Source organism: Amblyomma maculatum, chromosome 6 (assembly GCF_055883805.1).
Source record: "Amblyomma maculatum isolate TAMU_Amacu chromosome 6, ASM5588380v1, whole genome shotgun sequence".
Taxonomy (NCBI): Eukaryota; Metazoa; Arthropoda; class Arachnida; order Ixodida; family Ixodidae; genus Amblyomma; species Amblyomma maculatum.
In genome coordinates, this window is record NC_139349.1 from 29,040,546 (window position 1) to 29,047,734 (window position 7,189).

The 7,189-nt window shown below is 44.3% G+C and overlaps 1 long non-coding RNA gene across 2 annotated transcripts; it reads left to right on the forward strand.

The window, feature by feature from the left end:
* The first annotated feature begins 465 nt into the window (after nt 1-465).
* On the forward strand, nt 466-6,908 carry LOC146185333 (uncharacterized). Of its 2 annotated transcripts, none has more exons than XR_014707987.1 (3): nt 466-594; nt 1,962-2,087; nt 6,666-6,908. It is a non-coding gene; the product is annotated as an uncharacterized LOC146185333 (long non-coding RNA). The 2 variants fall into 2 exon arrangements; XR_014707988.1 differs by lacking the exon at nt 6,666-6,908 and adding an exon at nt 2,571-2,811.
* Nucleotides 6,909-7,189: the final 281 nt, after the last annotated feature.

A 7,189-nucleotide genomic window follows, 5' to 3' on the forward strand; every position in this document is an offset into this window, starting at 1 on the left:
CGGCGGCCGATTTCGGACGTCCGCCGGAATTCCGGCGTACGTACGAAAGCGGATGGTCGAATCCGTTCGCCCAGCGGACAGCCGCCGTACGTCCGCCACTGGATTTGCTTTTACACAGCTATGATATAGTTTGTAGTCGTCGTGCTCGTCTGAACTGCGTATAAATCAGTAATGCCGTCAAGTCTGCATTATATGATGCCAGAGCGAATCGATGCGATAGAAAGCGTTTCCATTAAACAGTTTTTTTTTATTTTCCGCATGTTTCATCGTTGAATTCTTCCATCAAAAATTTTTGATTAAAAGTTAAATGACCATTAAACATTTTTCTATCATGATGCTTCGGTGAAATTTTAATCAGTGGCTGAACAGACGCAGAAGCAGCAAGCTCAAAAAGAACGAAACCGAACCTATCCTAAAAAAAATCTGAAATGAGCCAATCCAATCCACCTGACAAGTTGACGTTTCCGGCTTCACGTTTCCGTGTTCTGCATTTTCTGCGCAGTTACAAATACCTACGGCTGTAATGCACTGCTAGCATTGTTTTTGCTGTGGCTTGGTGCGGCTGGCACACTTTGTTCACCCGCCGATTCCAAAGTAAGTATTTCACCGAACTTTTGTTTCTTTAGTGGAACTTTTCGATGCACCGATAGTGGTGAGCTTTTGGGCAGCCGAACGGTCGAGTGTTTTAGGCGAGACTGAAAGGATGGCTCCGCGCCGACTAACTAAAGTGCAGCCTCAAGTCTGAGGGCCATCTTTCTCGGCATTACTGGACGCTGCGCCAGTAAGCCGCGCTACTTCTCTGTCTCTGATAAAGGAGTGCCCGCCCAAGCTTTAAAGGAGTTAATTTGTTAACCATGCGCAACGTGCTGAGTTGTAAAAACTATACGAGAAAACTTTTGCACTCCTCGAGCCCATCGTGCGACATGCCTACACTTGTGAAAACGTCGCGAGTTTTTTTTTTCTCTCTTTTTCTTTCTTTTTTTTTTTTTTTTAATGGACAGCCGCTGATCTTTCTCTCTCGAGCTTTACGGCAACTACAGTTTCTAGAAGGAACGGCTGTAGCTACTAAATAACTAAAGGTTTAGTACTCTCCTTCAGCTTTGACAAACCAGGACAGCACCTTGCGTATGTTGGTTATGCATGTGGGACCGAACCGCGCAGAACAACCGGACAAGGAGATGAGAGAAAAAAAAAAGTCAGCACTTGTCTTTTTCTTGACCCGTTGTTCTGCGCGGTTCTGGCAGGAATTTGACATACCGCCGCCGCGATACAGTTGGGCTGTGAGCTCTGGTGCCTGCAACGCCTTCTTTTATGCAAAACAGGCATACTGGGAGGCCATGCAAGCCGCGGGCTCAAAAAAAAAAACAACAAACGAGTTGAGCAAAAGTGAGATGAAAACAAAATTGTTGTTGCTTTGACCTTACAGATATTCAAAGGCTCCTCAGAACTTCATTGCATTATTGACAGCGAGATAATGCCAAAGCTACACTAGAGCCATGCAGCACCTTATAGTGCATGATACTGAGCTTATGTCTCGCACTGAAAGCTCTTACCATGTTCTTAGATTATCATATTAAAGTAGCTTTAAACCCATGCTTGTTAATACAGTGATAGCCATAAATTGAATCTAGGGCATCATGCTCACATACAAGGCTTCTGATAACCGCTGGTCACATGATGTGGGCTATAGCAGAAACCTGTACCTGGTCATCTTACAAGCATTTGTGCAATTGATGCTTTTAATGTGTTGTAAAAGTTTTTGTGTTCTATTTCTGTATGGGAATGCTTTCCTTATTGAAGGCTAACATTTGGCTTGCTACAGCAAAACCTCTACCTAGTCATCCTAAAAACAGCACCGCAGTTTGTGCTTTTAGTATGTTGTAAAAGTATTTGTGTTCTGCTTCTGTATGGCAATGCTTTTCTCGTTGAAGACTAGCATGAGGCTTCCAAAAATTTTTCAGATGCCATTTGCTGTAGCCGATTTCGTAAGCCAACAGGAAGCAGCACTTTGAACATGGAAAACTGTCATCCACGGGGGAAAAACAGCAACATCCCTTTGCATTCTCATTTCTTTGGTATGGCTAAAAGTGAGTATTGTATCATTATCTATATTATTAATATTGAATCATGATTGTCAGTGTTGAAGTTGTTTGAGCGTGATGATTTTAAACACACAGGACATCCCTTCGACATTAAGGTTTTAGCTTGTTTACATGTAGGATGTAGAACTGGTTTCAACAAACTTTATGCAGCAAATTCTTTTTACTTTGTCCACCATGTTACTTTTTGTCATTGTCCGTTGAAGTAAATAACCAGTATTTTACGTTTACACAGTCGTCCACTCTTAGCTTGAATGGGAATGTGTGGCATGCAGTTTGCAAAATAGCAATGCATCCGTCACAGCCATGCATCAAGGCCAAGTGGCTTGTGCGTAGAGGGACTAGCCGCTCCAGCTTCACGTCATCTGCCTCTTTGCTCCGGTGTGCAGACGTGCATTGAGGCAAAGTGGTTTATGTGTAGAGAAACCAGGAGCTTCTTTGTCACATCTGGCTGTTTGTTACGGTGTGCAGATGCACATCGAGGCAAAATGGCTGATGTGTAGAGGGACCAGGAGCTGCTGCTTAACGTTCTTCGCCTCTTTACTACAGTGCACAGCCGTGCATTGATGCTAAGTGGCTTGTGCATGGAGGGCCCAGGAGCTGCAGCTTCACGTCTGCCTCTTCGCTCAGGTACGCAGGTGCGTATTGAGGCAAAATGGCTTATGCATAGAGGGACCAGGAGCTGCTGTGTGGCGTAGTCTGTATATTTGCTATGGTGCGTATTGGGGTGGCTCATGTGTAAAGGTACCATGAGCTGCTGCGTCATGTCGTCTGCCTCTTTACTATGGTGCGCAGGCATGCATCAAGGCAAAGTGGCTTATGCATAGAAGGACCAGGAACTGTTGCTTCACATCTGCTATGATGCGCAGCTGCGTATTGTGGGTGGTGGTGGAAAACATTGCCATCAGATACAAATACAGGAGGTTACTCACTAGCTGACCCTGAGGGGGCCTGTCCTGACAAAAACAAGGGGTCCCTAGTTTGGGACCCCAGTGGTGGTAGAGGGACTAGAGGCTGGTACTTCATGCTGTCTGCCTCTTCGCTACGGTGTGCAGCTGTGATGGATGCAGTGGCATCTCAAAAAGTGCATGCCACGCACTCGCATGTTCAGCCTGAGTGGACGACTGTGTACCTGCTATAGCTTTGTTATTCATAGAATAAACCTAGGCCAAGTTGGATAAATTATAGCTCACCTCATATGTGGTCAGCAAAGAAAAGCCACTCCAGAAAATCTGATGCATTTACTGTCATAGGATTCTTATTCATATACATGCTACTGACAAGTCAGATTCTTCACCCTCAGAAATGCCAGAAAAATAACCAAGGGTGCGTCTGCAATAGTCTAGCTTGCTCTTTCTCTGCAGACTTGAGTCAGATGTGTGTTCCATTGCTGTGGGTGGGACAGGTGTGAATCTGATTTTAAGCTTGCAACAAGTATGTTATTGTAGTTTAAAGGCAAAACGGTACTAATAATCGCAGCCCCCCGTGGCCTTTATCCCCCTTTTAATAGTGTTGCTAGACACTGAATTATTAGTTTACTCTGCACTGTTTCTGTCTAGTTAATGTGCGGAGATGTACATATATTTATATGACTTGGAGTTGTCGACTTTGCACTTAGAAACATTGTAGCGTTATCTGGTGTGTTGCTTTCATTTCTTTAATGATTTCTGTAAGGGATCGGTGGGTATGCAAGGCACCATTATTAGTCTGCTCTTTTTGGGTCACCTGTTCAATGCCCAGCTGCGGCCGTCTCCCACTTGCCCTCGGACAGGAGGCGGAGAGACGCGCACAGAGAGGCAGCTACAGCAGCTACAGTGCTTAACGGAAACGTAGGCAGAGAGGGAAAGAAGTCCCCTCTTCCGAGGACTTTGCTGTCGCACTCGAAGACGCGGGGACAGGCAGTTTGTTCTCGTTGCTGTGTCATGTAGGGGGCTCATTATTATTTAAGGAGCTTTACGAACAGTATACAACTAAGGGGTCCTTAGTACTAAGAGTACCAAGGGGTCCTTAGTACGCTGACTGGGCCCATCACCCGGGGGCAGCACAGCTTTGAAACGAGCTCCTCTTTTGGAAGAACTGCTTATCGTTCAAAGAAAAAACACTGTCAGGTTGAAGGGTGTAAGGCCCTCTTCTTTGTTGGGGAGCCCATAAAAGTGACAATTATTCAGTGCAGGCGCGCTGAGTGGGGTCTCGTTGAGGATTCCAACCCTGGATGTCAACAATGGTGGGAGATGGCGGCGTTGAAAAAGGGCAAGTGTGTAACAGTGACGGTATGATGCGGAGCGGGAGGATGTGGGTTAGCTTTTCTGATGTGGTCCGCAATGGTGCTGACTCGGACGCCAATAATTGCAATAATTGCCCTGTAAAAGGAGCCGCCAAGGATGCAAGCTTTGGGCAATGGTTGCGCACGTGGGACACCGTTTTGATGGGTTCTAATTTTTTTTTCTTTTTTTTTCCTAGGGGAGAGAGTTTGGCATGGGACCTAGTGAGCCAATCATTTCGAGGTCCATTCTCTGAATTCTGTTTGTTGTGAAACGAATTTGTTGTCCCTTTTGCATTGCTTGTATTAGGGAGAGGGTGAAGAACTTATGAAAGTGGAAAGACATGCCAAAATGTTTGTTAGCCAGTCATGTGTGAGTTCGTTGTCATTGGGGATGAGAAATGTGGGCGGAGTCCCGAAGTTAATGAAACGGCCCCGCGGCCTGGAGAACTCGTTCTGAGCTAAATTTTGATCTCTTTCCTCTTCGGCATAGATCATGGTCATTGTTTCACCTGTTGTAAATACGTACATTCATGTATAAAATTTTCAGTTCATCTTCCTCTCCGTGTGCAAGTTGTTGTGGCCAGATGCAGTAAATTCACTATTTTCATTTCTATATAACGTGCCTTTCTGAAGATGGTGAGCTCTTTTGTCTAGTCCTGTAAGAAAGCAGCAAAGCGCTCCCAAATCTTCCACAAAACTGTGTGATATCTTTAATACTAACTGCGGCTTGGTGTCACTCAAAACATGTAGTTGAGGTAGATTTCTTCCCCCCCCCCCTCTTTTTGTTCGTTCAAATGAGGACCAGCGGACACTAACTCTTGCTTTTGTAATGCCCTAGGCCCCGCCTTAAGGCAGTACTCCAATGTCAATACCATTTTTATAGCTATGGCTGTCCAACAGCACTAATGTCTTTTATACACTTCTTTTACTAATCTCTTACCCAAGTGGTGGCTTATACTGCGGGGGTGAAAGTCTCTGGACAGTATGTGTAGATTTTGTACTAGAATCGCGATGTAAACGAATTGTGACCTTATTTCTCTTGCACACATGAAAGAACTAACGTTCAACTTTCACATCGACAAGTATGGTCCGAGTTTCCTGGTTGATGTGAAAGTTATGTGCTTTGATTGCAGTTTGTGTAGTCCACACACTTGTCCCCGATATTACATAGGGGCAAATTAGGCGCCTTTACAGGGGCAGTTTCTTTGGCGCCCACTACCTTCCCCATAAATAAGCTACAGTGTTTCTTGTGAACAGCTGGCTGCATTTATAAATACCATTTTTTTTTGTAATTTGTTGTGCGTAGTTGAGAAATCCATGACATACATGCACAGCTGGTTGCCAGAATTATGCAACCATATTTCAGTAACTAACATCCATGCTGCATGCTGCCGGTAATACATCAGGAGCTTGTGGTTGTCAGCTTTTTGTGTTTTGTGTGACTATAAGCCTTGCTATTGTAATGTCACATATAGCGCTGTGGGTAAACAAATAACTTTACTTTTAACTCTTGTAGAAGCATGAACACTGCGCAATCACTGCGGCGGGCTATGCTTCCACATTGGGCTTTAGCCACATGTCAAATGTCTATCTTTATTCTGCTGCAGCAGCTTGCATGTTATCAGATAAGTTACTTCGTCGCAGCTGCTCTAAGGAGACGCTTTCTAGACGCTTGTAGCCTAGATGTTGATGTCGATATACCCCCGACACGCCCAGGGAATGTCTTCGGTAGAGGGCACATGGAAACCAGCGAAATGTGCAGTTTACAGAACAAAAAGGTAACAATTTTAAATGATGTTATTATTGATCACTTCTTTTCAGAGCAGGAACAATGACTTTAGAAATCTGCCTGTTAAACCGCTCAAAATGCAGGTTTCTGCTGCCAATGCATACCTGTGTAATACTGCAATGCTCTGGCTGTGCTTTATGTTCATATACAGCATCCTTTATGCTTAGTTTCTCTGCATGTGCACTCCATGTCTTGGGCATTGCTGAGGGCGCATAGCAGCAAGCATAACATGCCATGTTTGGTCAGAGTGGCATGTTCAAAAAGACGACATAAAAACATTAAAATACTGAATGCCAGGTTCTGGTCAAACTACGTTTGTATCTTTTGTTATTCTGCATGGGTTTTGCTGCAGTTATATGACCTTTCTATATAGTATGTGACAGTTCTGAATGGAGATGCATGCGTACAGTGCCACCTGGAAAAAGCAATTGAGAGAAACTGGCAGTTGCCCTTGGAGACGTGTAATCAAAGTTCAGCACAGATAACTTGAATTTCATTTTCCCTTCTATTGCAGGAGGAGCCCAGCCTGCTCTTTCCATCTTAGGCCTGAAAGACCAGCAACAGCTGATCGAGCAAATGCACAGGATAGTAACTGCTCATGGAATCCCGGCCTGCGGAGGCCGCCCACAGAGAACTCGATCATCTCCTCGCTAATTCCGAAATATTAGGTTTCAATAAATACCTTTTCCTCCACCACCTCCCCAAGGGAAGAGCTGTCACGGGCAAGGATAATTAAAAAAAAATTATTCAAGCAGATTCTTAATACTCCAGTTGGCCTGCATTTTACCATGCCATTCCTTAACATCGATATTTTTTTAGTGTAGACTATTTATGTATTCAGTTTTTGCAATAAAGCAAAAAAAAATGCTTTTTTTACAACCTCGCATGCTGGTATGCCTATGCACTTAGCATGTTTTCAGGAATGGCGCATTTGTGTAAAGCTCAGCTAGCATATGTGCCTCTTTGATGGAAGTTTTAATTGCACACTACTGTTCAGTGCTTTGTGTGTGAAAGTAAAGCAGACAACAGGAAACTTGA